Genomic DNA, 15,089 nt, shown 5'->3' with positions numbered 1-15,089 from the left:
CTCACTTAAACCATGCTGCTTCCCAGTGATGCGGGCACCTCTGTTGTGCTGTGAGGGGAGCGAATCCGTGACACAAGACCAGCCACCACGGGAAGGAGCACTCAGAGAGCCAGAGAGCCCCTGGACATGGAAAAGGTAACCAAGGCTGACCAGCTGCATGGACACGTGCGAGACCCACATCGAAGGACAGATGGAGACTGTGAACATACACAGCCGGGCTCAGTGTCCGCTGGGAAGGAATCGGGTTCACGTCAGAAACAGCAGGTGGAAAGCACCTCCCCAGCCAGGCCCGATCCTCTGAGTTCGCGGACCTGGACGAGTGACAGGGTTAATCAGTCACTCCCGCTCGGTTAAAGTCCTCCAAGGTCAGCAAGGGTCCTTCAGGCCAACCGGAGCCTGCCCGCCCCTCCGCATTCCCCAGGGCCCCTGTCCTGTGAGCCCAGGGTCAAACCACAAGTATCCAACGCTGGGGAGGGGACTGGACCACTGATGGGCACGCGCAGGCTGGCTTCGCATGGAGGTGGAGTCCTCGCAGGAGGCTGGGCTCAGGTGAAGACATCGAGCGGGATCCGCCACTCTGCCTGACACTCGCCACTGGCCCGAGTCAGGAGGAATTCCTCTTCACTTCACAACAGTGAGGGACACACTGGCCCAAGTGAAGTAAGACGCTCACAGAATGTGGAAATGGCCAGTCCATGCCACGGCAAATTTCCAACCTCACCACTGATCAAAGAAACGCAAATGAAAACAAGGTAGCCTTCCATGCAGTTGACGAGGGTCATTTACAGTTACAACACTGTTGGAAAGAGGTTAAGCTGGTACATTCCTAGAATGCAGACTTGTATTACGTGCATCACTCAGGAGTTGCAAAGTCTCCTCTTACAGCCTGATCACAAGGAAATGATCAGATTCCCAGTTAGATTTGTGTACTATTCTTCCCAACATTACTCACAATTGAGAAAAACTGGAAACCAGCTAACGTCCAACAAAAGAAAAAGTGATAATGAACTATGCCCCACTGGTGCAGTGGAATATCATTTATTTATTTAAATCAGGTTTTAAAAAGACTATTTGATGAAAGTTAAAGTGAAAAAAGCAGAACGCAAAACTCTATAAAGGAATTACTTTATATATGATTATGTGAAGAAAAAATAGATTTATAGAAAAAACTAGAAATAAACATAAAAGTATTTACAGGGATGATTTTTCAAAATATTTGCATTAGAGTAATGGGATTACAAATTATCTTTAATATTATGTTTTTCACTTTTCCAGATTTTCTACAATGAATACACATATTACTTTTATTACCAGAAAAAAAATGGCTATGTTGTATGTCTGATTGTGCAACTTAGCACGCTATTTTAAAAATAGTTTTAAATTAGTATAAAAGTTAATGTTCTTACTTCCCAAAATGTCAGAAAATATAGACAGGTACAAAAAAGAAAAAAGAACATTCATAATCACATCACGGTTAACATTTCTTGCTATATTACAAATATGGAAATAAACTGTTTTAGAGCTTTTTCAAAAAAATTGTGGCTAAAACATGAAGTTACCCTCTCAGCCACTTACGTGTACAGTGCAGTGGGGTTAATTACACTCACATTGTTGTGCAACCACCAGCATCATCTAGTCCTAAAATTTTTCATCTTCCCAAACTGAAGCTCTGTCCCCATTAAACACTAACTCCACACACTCCCCCACCCCAGGCCGGCCCCTGGCGCCCACCCCTCTGCAAGTCTGACTCCTCTAGGGCCCCCGTACGAGTGGGGTCATACAGCGTCCGTCCTCCTGTGACGGCTCACCTCACTGCGCATCTTGTCCTCAAGTTTCATGCACGTTGCAGCGGGTCAGAATTTCCTTCCCTGTCGAGGCTGAATAATATTGCATTGTATGTATGGACCACATGTTTTTCCTACTCATCCACCAGTGGACACTTGGGGTGCTTCTGGGGTCTTTTTAAAGAGAATATGTGTGCACTTCTTTCTATGCCAGTGATGATAGGTTAATAGCAGGAATTTAGAAGAGGTGCCTGGAGTTCTGTAGAGCTGGCTGTGTCACTGTTTAGCAAATCCATTCTTGAGGGACTTTTACGTGGCTTCCAGGTTTTCACTCTTCTAAACAAAACTGCAATGAATCTCCCCAGTGTACCCGCGTCTCCTTGTCCTGTTTCTTAGAGAAAAACTTGAAAAGTGAGACTTCTGAGCCAAGGGGTATGTTAGATTTGACTTGTCTGTGACCAGCTCATCCTCCAGAAACCGTGATGGTCTAACCCCGCTGCCAGTGAGTCCCAGCCCCCATCTCCTGCACTTCATCAGCGCTGGATATATCAATTCATAAAAACTGACAATTTTTCGGTCAGTTTTTGCCAGTGTGACAGTTTTGTTTTAGATTGCATCCCCTCGATGTTCGGAGAGATTGAATGTGTTTGCTTATTTCACCGGTGGCTGTGTCTCTTCTGCGCGGGGCCTCTTCCAGCCCTCTACCCTCTGCAGCCATCTAGATCTTTCTCTTCCTGGCAGGCATATGGACTCCGTGGTCACGTATGTGACTCCCACATTCCTGGAGCTGCAGGAGTCCTTTATCTATGCAGCCAGATGCAGTCGTGGATTCTACCTGTGTCAGCACATCTTGTGGGGATGCGCACAGATGTCACACCCCACCCATGCACACCATCCTGGTTCAGTGTTTCTGGTGGTGTGTGAGGTCGGGCCTGGGTGCCGGCCCTTCCTTCCTCGTCAGCACCTGCCTGCAGCGCTGGGCCAGCACATGATCCACCTGCAAGAGGAGACTCTCCTTCTCTGACCCTGAGACAGGTGCACAGCCTCTCCCACCAGCAATGGTTCTCAGGAGAGGCTCCCACGTGAGGGGGCAGATGGTGGCTTTTTAGGCATTGCCACCGTCCCAAGTAACAGACCACGAGCCACCGTGGAATGAGCAGCTGCTTGTCCACAGGCACACCAGCAGCACTGCCCACAGTCTGGGATGATTTTTTTTATCAGTGGCAAGCTGCCCGTTGGTCTGTCAGCAGGTCCAAGGCGGTGTGCACTGCCCTCTCAGTCCTCACATCAGGTACTGCTATCTGGACTCCTCGGTTGCAAGAGGGGCGTGCCCAGAACACAGCCCACAGCAGTTAGAGGCAGGACCAGGGTCTCCCAGTGCATTTCGGAGAGCTTTCTGCCCGGGGCTCCCATCAGGTGGTATCAGCCCCACAGGCCATCAATGCTGGTGGCTGGGAGGGCAGGGAGGGCCCAGGGAAGGTAAGGGGTTGCAGATCTGACCCCCAAGGCCCTCAGCAGTCCCTGCATGTTCGACTGTTTCACTGGCACCCTGCCCACTCCTCTGGGTCCCACCCCCATCCTGGGTCACCAAGCCTGCTGGGCACCCTGGGAATCCACCTCTACAAAACCGCCCTGTCCAGGCTGCATGCACGGTCCACCTGCTCACTCACTGTGTGCTGGGAAGTGTCTGGGGGAAAGCGGTTAACGGTAGAGGCGAGGGTCTCCCTCCTGGGAGCTTTCATTCCTGAAGGATAAGCAAGGAGATGAGACAACTGCAGTTGGTCTGCGCCCAGCGGCTGCACACGTCTGTTTTCAGTGAGGCAATGTCTTCTGTGAAATCTGTGCACAGCAAGTGAGCCGAAGAGCAGGAAAGGTGCTCAGTGAAGAGCCAGTGTCCCCACCGGCCACTTGCCCCGGCTCCCCTTCCCAGAGACCACCGCTGCAGCCAGTCCCGTGGATGTGCTGAGCGGAGAAGCAAAATGGACTCCAGTGTACACTCACTGTCTTAACAGCCTCTCCAAGGTTGTTCCGCTTGGGCAGGTGGGGACTCCCCAACCCCTCTGGCACTCCCCTGTGCAGGAGCTGGGCAGAACTGGTGAACAGACTCCAAACCCCTCACCCTGGAAGTGCCAGGCACACCCGCAGCCCTGCCCCAGCTCCTGCTCCTCCTGCAGGGGCACAGCAGGGCGAGGTGAGACACCACTGCCTCCCCTGCAGGGCCACCCCCTTAGGGTGACTGCTCTGCTGACGTTCCTGCATCTTCTCCAGCCTCAGGCCACCCTTCTTCCTCAAGATCAAAACTTCTTCAACCACCTGGACATGGGCCTTTATCTGGTCCGGGTCCTGGCCAGAACTTTCTTCCACGCCTGTGGCCACTTCTTGCAAAAGCAAATGTTTCTCCTACAGCCCTGGGCATGTTGCCACGGTGGGAAGGCCAGGGAAAGCCAGGGGCTTAGACAGCTAGGGCCCCAGAGGTCAGATGTGGTCTGTGGACGGGGCGCTGGGGATCTGGAGTGCAATGACTCTCCAACATGTGCCGGCATCTGTCCCAGCTGGAGAGCAGGAGGTCGGCAAACGGTCTCAAGCCTCAACCCCAGAAGAGCTGATCTGGGACCTGAGGATCTGCATTTCAGGAGACACTCACCTGATTCTGAAATCCACAGTTCAGCCAGTACTACCCAGAGTCATCGCCAGGGGCTAGGTGCCGCCTGGGCTTTGGGGCCACAGCAGCAAACACACAGGCAAAGACTTCTGCCCTCTGGAGCTTGCCTTCTGCGGGGGGAGATGAAACAGTGCAAAGACCCAGGCAGTAAGCCACAGGACAGGTCAGAAGGGAGGCAGGCTTTGGAGAAAAGAGAGGTAGAGAGGCGAGGCCATCCCACGGGCCAGCAGGAGGCATGGGCTGCAGTTTGGAATGGGCAGTGGGAGAGGCCCTGCTGAGAAGCTGGCAGCAGCCTTGAGGGAGGAGGAGGCAGGCAGCCTGGAGCAGCTGCAAAATGGGGGCTTCAGTGTCGCCACAGCAGTGGGGGCGTCACGGGAGGGATGGGATACGTGAGGGAGGAACCAGACCAAGTCCAGATTCTTGAGGTCTGAGGCAAAGCAGCACCACCTGTGAATCTGGAACAGACCCCTGGGCTCCTTTTGACTCACCTAACTCTTGCACAGCCTCTTCCAGCCAGTCCCCTCACGGTCCTTGTGTGCAGGGGGAGACAGAGGCACAGAGAAGTGCATTGAATCCCCCCAGGCCACGCCACACAGCTCGAACTGGGGCCCCAGCTCTTGACAAGCCACACCTTTCAGGCAGGAAAGTCACAAACCCGCCCTGAAGGAAGACTTTGTCAAGAAAACAGAGCACTGGGCCCTCATGAGAGGGGTGGGCCAGCAGGAGCGGTAAGGAGCCAGTGGCCTGGGGGAGGCGAGCACTGCCCAGAGGGATGCCTGATGACGGAGGTGGGCCTGCAGTAGGGTCTCTGGGGGCTGCTGACCCCCTGGAAGGCAGAGCAGTGTCCAGGCAGCTGGGCCTGGCTCAGAGCCTCGCTGGCCGTGTGGCCTCATAGGCTTTGACCCCTCTGGGCCTCAGTTTTCCTCCTCTGTGAAATGGAGAAGAAAATGCCTGCTCTTCGAGGAACCTCTTGGCCATGGGGCTGGGAATCTGCAGCAGCCCCTGCCTCTGGCAGAAGAACCCATGCAGTGGTTGTGAAACCCTTTTGTCTTCTTTCCCAGAAGGTTTCTGTCACTCTGAGGCTGTCTTTGAGGGTAAATTTGAAGCTTGCAATCTTTAAAAGTCTTTCTCATTCCCAGGAAGCTTTTAGGGTTTGGGTGTTTTATTTTGAAATATATGAAGTTTTTATATTCATTTAAACTGGCACGTTGGAGGCGCTGTCCATCCATGCTGGCTCCCTCCTTCTAGCTCCCTCTCACCAGCCACACCCAGTGCCCTCCCTTGATTCCCATCCGGCTCCCCTCAGGAGGCGCCCTCTGCCTGGTCCTCTTCTCCTGGAGGAGGTGGGCTCACGCTCTCACCCCCATGGTCTCTGTCCCAAAGGCACCTTCCCCTCCAGAACTAATCCACACCCACCCACCCTCCCAGCGCTTGTCAGGCCTGGCTTCCCCGCCACCTCTTCTCCTGACGGCTGCCCACCATCTCTCTCCAAGTGAAGGTTAGCTCTTTGAGGGGAGGGGTTTCTGCCTCTTTTGTTATTGGCTGCATTCTAGGCATGCCCAGCTGCTGGCGAGTGCTCAAGGATTCTTTCTTGAAGGCCAGGGAGTAATCCCACCCTACTCGGGCAGGGGCCCAACCTCAGGAGGCATTCTGAAGCTTCACCTCCTCGGCACCAACAGCAGCACCGGCTCAGACTCACGCCAGGGCAGACAGGGACCCGGCTGGGCCCGGTTCTGGGTTCCCTAGGGCTTCTGCACAGTACCCGCTCCTCCCTGGGTGACCTCCTCTTCCTGCTTCATCTGGGTCCATGTTGACCACACAGCTACAGCTGCACTTCTGGTTGTCACCAAGCTGTGAAGGTTCCAGAGCCCAACGGCTCTGCCAGGCCCCTATGTCTGGACCTTGTCTCCTGAAGTCTCAGGAGCTGGCTCTTCAGCTCAGCTCAACAAATGTTCCCTAAGTTACAGCCCCAGCCCGAGCTGAGGAAGAAAGAGGTTGCATTCCTTGGGGCGCCCAGTGCCAGGCGCGAGTAGGCAGAGGTGAGGCGGGCATGGGAGGCTGCAGCACATCTCGGAGCCAGCACAGGCCTCCCAGGGCTTTGCCCTCCACCCCCAGTCACCTCCAGGTCACTAGCCAAATCCGACCAAACTTGCCTAGAGAAGCAGACTCACCACTGGTCCTCCATCCTTCGGGAGAGCTCCGAATCCAAGTGTGCTGCTGGAAACAAACAGATGTCAGGGCGCCGGGAACGTGTGGGATACTCACTCTCTTTCACATCAGCTTAAAGTTCATTTAAACTGACCGACTAGATCATGATCTCCTCAGGGGCAGGGAACGCAGACTCCTCGGCACAGCCTCAAGGCTGCTTAGCAAGTCGCTGGCATGAAGCACTGGGAGTGGGGGGCAGTCGCACAGGCTATGAAACAAATACCCACACCTTAGTGACTCATAACAGTGACAACATTTATTTTGCCCACAAATCTTCAATTGAGTAGGCTCAGCGGGGACGGTACACTTCTGCTCAGCTGGATGATTTGAAGTCTGGGAGCTGAAATTACCTGAAAGATTGGTCACTCACACCTGGGGCTGATGCTGAGTCTTGGCTGAGGTCTCAGCTGGGGTGACCAGCTGGACACCCACTCACAGCCTCTCCACGTGGCCGGGGCTTCCTCGCAGCACAGAGCCTGGTTCCCAGGGCTGAGAGCCAGGAGGAAACCCTACCATGGCTCTTGACCTACCCTGGGAGGTCCTACAACCTGACTTCTGCCACCTTCTGTCCGTCAAGGCAGTCCCCAAGGCCCGCCGAGGTTCAGGGGTCGGTTGTCCTGACAGAGAGCAGGAAGGCTCTGGAAGAGCATCAGGGGTGGGACATATTATGTGTCATGGGGGGCTGCAAAAGGCCTTCAACATCCAAGGAGAAAAGTTACTTCTCTCAGGAATTCTGCACTCAGCTAAGCTGTCAATCAGGTGACTGGAAATGCAAGTTCTCTAAAGTTTACCTCCTGCAACTTTCTCTCAGAAATCCACTAGAAGAATCTTCCACCAAAACCAGAAAGATCAGGGAAGCAGAAGACATTTTCTTGCCTGGAAGAAGGAAAGGCAGTCCTAACGTGAGAACTACCCAGGAGGCCGAGAGATCAGGATAAGAGCGGGAGAGCGGGCAGTTCCCGGAGGGATCGACGCAGGGAAACACCCACACCTAAGGCACTGCTGGAGTATCTTGTGCCCCGAGGAAACGATATTTAGAGCAGCTGTAACAACGAATGATCATGACATTTCAATGAAACGGATGCAATGAGACCAACGGAATAGAACAGGGCCTGGACGGAGGCGTATGTATAGATAGACACTTCATACACGGCTGCGATCACAGTGCAGATGGGGGAAGGACAGACTTTAATAACATGGTCCCGCAGTAATCCACTAGCCAGTGGGGGGGAAGCGAAATCAAGCCTCCAGCTCACACTGTGCACACGAGTAATTTCCAGGTGGATTAGAGACAAAAAATGTGGTGAAGGCAACTCTGCAACATCTTTAGAGAACGAAGATGTTGGTCACACACAAATATGACAAGGGATGAGTGTCCACAGTACAGAGAACTCCTGTAAGTCGACAGGGAGAAGACAGCGGCTCCGTAAGAAGAGTCAGGACTTCCAGAGACACCTAATGGAACAGGGAGGCTGAGCACCAAGAAGCATATGGAAAGGGTTCATGCAAACTAAACCCACAGTGAGATGGGGGTCCCATCAGACCTGCAGAAATTACAGCAAGACAACCCGGAGCGCTGGCAAGGCCGTCGACCCCACAGAACTTAAAATCCGTGTTGGTGAAGTACACACTGGCACAACCACCGTGGAAACAGTCTAGGACCAGCCAGGAAAGCAGAACAGACACGTGTCTTCTGACCACGCAGCTTCACTCAGTCAAGACAAACTCTCTTATCTGTGCCTCAGGAGACACAGCAAAGTTGGTTTTAGGAGTGTTGTTTGTAACGAACGAAATCCAGATGAAGCAGATCAATAAACTGTGCTGTATCCGTAGGATGAAATGCTACCACGAGGGGATGGAAGTGGGTGAGCCACAGGCACAAGCGTCCGTGGAGGCAAACCTCCCAGTGCTGAGCGGCAGGGCTGGTCCCCAGAATAAGGGCAAACGCTTGGTTCCCACAACGTGCACCTGCCAGGTGCCAGGCAAGACTACACATTCTCTCAGAATACACACATGGATGACAACACTGAAAGCCAGGGGACACACGTCTCAAAGGTCAGAACGGGGACACCAGGGGATTTCTGAGGAACTGGCAGCAGTCTGGTTTGTAACCTGGATATTTGTTCTTTTTAAAATTGTTATTCTTTGAATTGTACATAATATTTATACAGCCTTCTGTGTAATTTCCATATTTCATAATTCAAAAAAAAGGAAAGATGAAGGTGGAAAATGGTGTGTTTAATTTCAGGAAAAACAGAAAAAGTACAAGGACGTCTCAGAAGGGACCCATACTGATGTAGTCAGAACAAGGTGAAGTAAAGACTGACCCCAAACCCTGAATCAATGATAGTGGGAGGCTGATGAATAGAACCTCCCGGGTTGTGCCTGGAAATGAGATCTCCCCCATAGTAGGGAGTGGACTGATGTGTATCTAAAACCGATACATCGAGAACTCAAAGTTTAAACATATTGTTTAGAAATATGAAGAAAGATACTGGAAGAAGCACCCAGAAGAATTTGGGAAGGGGGCAGGGAAGTGCTGATTTTTTATTATATGGTGTAAATAAACAGTTGGTGAATAAACACTTAATAGTTGTTGGGGAGGATGCAGATAGGTCCTTGAGAAATGTGTATTAAAATGATACTTGGGATTTTTTTCCCCATCAAATGGGCAAAAATGAGAAAGACTGATAATACTCAGTGCCGGTAAATGTGGAAGAAGTTAACATTTTCCTACACCATCGGTGGAGGTGAGATTGGCACAGCAAACAAAACCGAAACAAACAAACAAAAAACACAACCAGAGGGCAACTCAGCAGCACCGATCTGGATTTGAATAGAGATGACCACTCCGTACAGGTGTGTGCAGAAGGGCAGAGGGAAACCGGGAGCAGCGGGGCAGAGTCTCCAGTGGACCTGCTCTTCCACACAGACACGCGTGGCCACTGCTTCCTCAGCCTGCGAGGGAAAGTCTCCTAGCTCCGCTGGGCATGGCCAGGCTGGGAGAGGAGCAAGCAGTCTCTCCACAGGCTGCTGGAACAGCAAGTCCCATCCAAGTGTGGGTGTGATGATCCCATCTCCCAAAGGATGCCTGCCTGCTGCAGAGCTGAGGGTCCCTGAGGGATGCAGGATGGGGCGGACACCACAGCCTCCACTTTGACCTCCTTCACTGGTGTCACTGGGCTTTCTACACTCACAACGTACTTGTGAATTTTTTGTCTGTTTTTTTTTTTTTTCTTCTGTGTTTTAAGTGTCTACGAGTCCAGGGCTGGGTTTGGAGTTGGTTCAGATTGGGGTTGGGTTAGGTTTTATTGCTGTTGGTTTAAGAGGTGCTCTGACTAGAGTCAGAAGATGAGGATTTGGCATTAGAAATGAGGTTATCACTAAAAGGCTCAGCAGAGTTGGGGTAAAAATGCCTCCGGTTAGCGTGTGGGGAGGATGGAGTTAAAATGTGAGCCTGACACAGGACTGGGAATAAAAGTGATTGGAGGAGCCAAGGCTGGGACGCTGGGCTGGGGCTGGAGTTGGAGACTAGCTTCTGATTTCCCAACAGGCTAGCTAGGCGGCAGGAGAGTGAGGGCGTTCGCATCTGCGTGAAGGGGCCGCACAGACGCCGACGTTCTCCCCCCAGCAGTCTGCAGCAGTCCGCAGCAGTCCGGAGGGGCGCCCTGGGGTCCCCCGCTGGACACAGAGCCCATGGTGGCCGCGTCCTCATCCGCGGGGCGCAGTAGGCGAGCGGGACCCCTGCGCTGCGCTCCCACCCCCGGGGCCAAGAGTGGAGAACCGCGGGGACCTGGCTCGCCCCGTGCCAAGGTCGCGTTTGCGCGCTCCCACCTTGACGTGCGCTCTGGGCGCAGCTTCTCTTGAACTTGTTTACCAGCCTGCGTCACCCGGAACATTTCGCCGCTGCCTGGGACAAAAGGTTCCCTCCTGTGAGTCTTCTTGGGCTGAAAGGGCATTCACCAAGGACTGGTACTCAAACTGGTGCAGGACGACACCTAGTGGTGGCTTAGGCAGCGCGCACCCGCTGCTTTGCCCACTTGTATCCGCCCACACCTAACACCTACCGGTCTGTGCACCAGCCATCCCCTCGTACCAGCAGATCTGATCGGGTTTTACCTTCTTTGTGATCCCTGCGAGTGATGAAAGGCCCCCATGACGGTTGACCAGCCCTCTGTGACCTGGCCTCCACCTGCCTGCCTCTTCCTGGGGCCACCTGGGTCCTCCTCCACAAGCCAGCGCCTTCGCCACCACACACTCCGCACCCAGCCACAGATGGTACTCAGGCTCACAGTTTCCTGCTCCTCCGACTCCCCTGCGGCCCTGTTCAGACCTGTGCACCCTTCGTGATGCTCTGTGATGCAACTGAATTGACTCTGGGCCCCAAGACCTTAACGCTATTCACCCTGCGCTCTCCCCAGAGGCCAATCAAATGAGCTGTCCACCTGAGCTGTCAGGAAAGCAGTCTGATAATGGTGACATAAAAATCATGCCAGGCCAGAGCCCTGCAAGGGCCCATGAGGGCACTGGGGTGGGAGGGGGAGGGGCCCTGAGAGGGAGGTAGGATGGTGTTTCAGACTCCCTTCCAGGACTTGACCACTTCCCCGGCACCAGCAGTCGGAGACAGGGAGACCACAGCTGGAATGGTGGCCAACGGCCACGCGTAGTAGGTGACTCAGAAGCGGCATGCGTGGTCCGTGTGGCCCACGAAAAGCACAGCACACCATGGGGTAGACTTTCCTTATGTCCTGCAACCTTGGAGCTGAGGGAGGAGAAAAAGGAGAACTGGACGCAAGAGGCCTGGGTGAGCGAGGCGTCTGACCACCTCAGTGCCTGTCCAGCCCTGAGTGGGAGTCCCTGAGAACTCTCCCGCATGTCCGCTGGCTGCAGGCTGTTCCTTCTTGCTTCCACTGTAAGCCCCTGGACATCCAAGGGGTATCAGTGGATGTGTCCAGGGCCATCCACATCTGCTTCCGTGAGCTGCACACACCTGGGAGAGGGTTCTAAAGTCAGCTTGAGTTATGTGGGCCCAGATGTCAGGCCACCAGAGGCCAACAAACACAGGGAGGGCTGGGGAGGGACGCTGCCTGGCTGAGCAACCGACAGAGTCCCTCTCCAGCGAGGCCCCATGATCTGGCCCTCCCTAGCCACCTGAGCACTGTCTCTCCCCAGGCAGGTGGGAAGAGGCACGCATGGTAGTTAACAGGCTGGGCTGTGGAGTCAGACTGCCTAGGTTTGAATCCCGGTCTGCCTCCTATGGGTTGTAGTTGTGGGCAAACAGCTTCATGTCTCTGACCCCCAGCTTCCTCACAGAGACCACGGCCACCCTGCTGGGATGCCTGTAGACCTCCCCAGTCACACACGCCTCAGACCATACTGTGACACAGGCAGATCAGCATTTATGAGGCCCAACTAGGTGCTGGGTTCTGCACTAACTGTACAACATTCCTCCCAGGTCATTATTATTGTTCCCACTTTTTAGATGGAGAAACAGAGGCTCAGAGCACTAAAGGAAACTGCCCAAGGTCACACAGCCAGTGAGGGACAGAGCTAGGATTTGGAGGCAGCTTGGACTGATGTCCCACCCTATGCCCTGGGCCACCAAGGTCTCCTGCCTCTGTCCCATGGGTGTCAGTCAGGCTTCAATCTGGAAAACAGAAATCCTTGGGGATTTAATACAGGGCACTGGCTACACACATGGTGGGAGTAACTAGTTGCCAAAATTGGACTGAACGGTGAAGCCATCAGAAATTAGCAAGAGCAGGCAGCAGGCCCAGGGAGGAGGTGATGTTTCTGGCCCAGGAGCCAGGGCTCCCGGCCAGGCTGGAACCATGGCAGGCCCACTGAGGCAGCCATGGCGAGGAGCCATCGGAAGCAGAGGAAGGGGATAGATGCCCCGGCTCCCCCATGTCTCCCGCCCTCCACTCTCTCACCCACTGGACCTACCCAGGATCCAGGGGCGCAGGGCTAGGAAGTGTTGGCAGATGGACCCAGAGGATGCAGACTGTGACCACACAGAGCAGCACAACGGAACATCCAAAGATTACTGTTAACTCAAGAAAACCAGACATCTCAAGTTACTGAATTTAGCGCTATTCTATGTATGGGAAGATGCAAGAGTCTGGGCTCATTAAAATCATTCCTTTGATGTGCACCTCGGCTGTCTAGGGCCAGTGTCCTGGTTTTCCTTCCCATCCTGAGACCCTTCAGGGGGCTGCAGTGGCTGATGGCTCTATGGCCAAAACATCCTTTGCTTAATGGCAGGAGATGTTTTTCATCCACACTTTTCATCCGGTTAGATGGGTTAGGCTGAGACTGAGCGTTCCAAAGCAGGCCAGGCTTTCAGGAGGGTTTTCCTTCTTTCGCAGTGGAAGCAGAGACCAGAACACACGCAGAGGTCAGCCTCTGTCATTCCTGGGCCTTTTTTCAGAGTATGCATCATTGTTTTGGATAATTGCACAAAATTATAAGACAATTCCCAGTGAGAGGCAGTGTGTGCTAGTCAAGCGAAGACAGCGTCCCTGCCTGTCAGCTCTGCCCCCGGCTCTGCCGTGACTCCGTGTGAAGCCCGGCGGCCGCAGGAGGTGGGCGCATTTGTGCAAAGCACAGAAACGCTCTGCTCTGAGAGGCTTCACGGAAATCTCCCGACGGTTCATAAGCTCACCTGCTGATAACAAGGTACTGGCTTTTCTCGCCTATTTTCCGGATTCCCCAAGCCGCGTTAGAACTCGTGGTGTCCGAGGAAAACCCTCTCAAAACCGTGCGCTCTCCTGCCTCAGCCACTGGTTAACAGAGCCCGGCCCAGCACTTCGTTCCGGAGCTCTGACAGCCGTTGTGACGTCGCAGCCCCGGCGGAGAACGGTTGCCACGGCGACGTAAACCGAAGGCCCGGCGCGGAGGCTTCGAGCGAAGCGCAGGAGCGCGGGGCCGGTGGGTGCGCGCGGGGTCGGCCTGGGGTTGTGTGTGGCGCGCGGGGTCGAGGGGGGACCCCTAAGGCGCCCCTCCAAGCCCCCTTTGCAAGGCTCCCCCCTTCCTTACTCGCACTGTACGGGCTGTGTCACTTACCCATCCATCTAGCCATCCCCCCCAGCCCTCCAGGTCCATGCAGCTGGGGGTGTTAGGAGGCCCCCGCCCTGCTAGCCCGTGCCTCCCGGTACCCGATTCCTCTCCGTGGAGGCTGCAGAAGGAATGCGGCTGGAAGGGTGCAAACTTTAGAGTCAAGGAATCTTGGGCTGGAGTCTCAACCTCGGCCCTTTCTGGCTGTGTGTCTTTGCGCAGCTCGCTGAATCTCTGCTTTGCTTCTTCCTATGTAAAGTGAAGGCGCCTGTTCTAAGTAAATAGTTAAGTGCCAAGGTGGCGATGGGCGCTTGATAAGCGCGTGGCTGCTAATCAGTGCATCACGCACCGTCCTTCCCACTCCCCCCGCCCCCATTCTCACGGAGCTTACGTTCTAGGCGGAGACAGGCAATAAACTGATTTTTTTAAGTGATAAATCAAATATTAGTAATTGCAGAGAAGAAAACAAAGTGAGGTCACATGGGAGCGGCTGGGGCTCGAGAAAATGTTTCTCTGAAGGGGTGACACTTCAGCTCTGATCTGGGTGTGGGAGCTCTGGGAGCAGAAAGACTAGGCAGGGCGGGTGGAAACAGTCAAGGACGTGAGAGAGGATGGAGGCAAGGAGCTGCAGATGTTGCCCACTAGCTGAGCCCTCAGTAAACAGCAGCTGCTTTCAGCCGCCCTGGGGGCAGGGGGCAGGGAGCAGGGAGCAGGGGACCGCCTGACTCAGGCAGTGTGTCGTTGCTCCACAGGTCAGAATTCTCTAGCCAATGTCAAGGTTTGCAGTGAGCACTTCCTCCTCTACCCTGATGTCCAAGATCTTGCCTACTAAGGTCTCCAAGGGCGTGACTTACAGTAGTGAGTACCGTGTGGGGTGGGCGCTCTCTGCCTCGGAGGCCACCCTGGGAGCTGGCGCAGTGAGGTCTACGTGGAACTCAGGGCGTGATGACTCCGAATCAGGCCGGGAGGCAGGAGTCACAGGTCTACCGGACTCCCTAGAAACTCTGTTTTATTTCCTAAGGCTGCTCTAGCAAACTCCCACTCCAGGCTGGGGGCTTCAGTAACAGGTTTAAGGTTTCACAGTTCTGGGGGCTGAAAGTCCACAGTCAAGGTGTCATGGGCAGGGCTGGTTCCTCTCTGAGGCCAAGATGGGGACTCTGTCCCAGGCCCTCTCCCAGCTGCTGGGGGTTTGCTGGCATCTTTGGTGTCCGTGGCTTGTGGAAGCACCACCTCAGTCTCTACCTTCATCTTCACTTGGTGTTCGACCTGTGTATGTGTGTCTGTTCCAGATTTCCCCCTTTTTGTTAAGGACGGGAGTCATATGAGATTAGCTATGCACACTACCCAACATGACCTCACGCCTGCAGCCACCCTATTTC

General features: G+C 54.1%; 1 protein-coding gene and 1 long non-coding RNA gene across 11 annotated transcripts in view; one reads left to right on the top strand and one right to left on the bottom strand.

The window, feature by feature from the left end:
* LOC123617859 (uncharacterized) lies at positions 1-10,854 on the bottom strand. Of its 6 annotated transcripts, none has more exons than XR_012499755.1 (5): positions 10,489-10,854; positions 6,749-6,862; positions 6,618-6,663; positions 4,935-4,976; positions 1-4,556 (listed from the first exon to the last, which is right to left on the bottom strand). It is a non-coding gene; the product is annotated as an uncharacterized LOC123617859 (long non-coding RNA). The 6 variants fall into 6 exon arrangements; XR_012499757.1 differs by having other exon boundaries at positions 6,618-6,660; XR_006726139.2 differs by lacking the exon at positions 4,935-4,976 and having other exon boundaries at positions 1-3,235; positions 3,455-4,556; positions 10,489-10,848.
* CFAP100 (cilia and flagella associated protein 100) overlaps positions 10,854-15,089 on the top strand; it is a 38,029-nt gene continuing 33,793 nt past the window's right edge. For 3 of the 5 annotated variants that reach the window (XM_074344146.1, XM_074344144.1, XM_074344145.1), the window contains exon 1: positions 13,522-13,584. The gene's annotated coding sequence lies outside the window, so the exon portion shown is untranslated. Of the gene's footprint in view, positions 13,585-15,089 lie in introns of all 5 variants that reach the window. The other 2 variants (XM_074344147.1, XM_074344148.1) reach the window with 2 other exon arrangements.

The sequence above is a fragment of the Camelus bactrianus genome, chromosome 17 (genome assembly GCF_048773025.1).
Source record: "Camelus bactrianus isolate YW-2024 breed Bactrian camel chromosome 17, ASM4877302v1, whole genome shotgun sequence".
Taxonomy (NCBI): Eukaryota; Metazoa; Chordata; class Mammalia; order Artiodactyla; family Camelidae; genus Camelus; species Camelus bactrianus.
The sequence above is the reverse complement of the archived record's forward strand: the minus strand, read 5'-3'. Positions and strand labels throughout refer to the sequence as shown.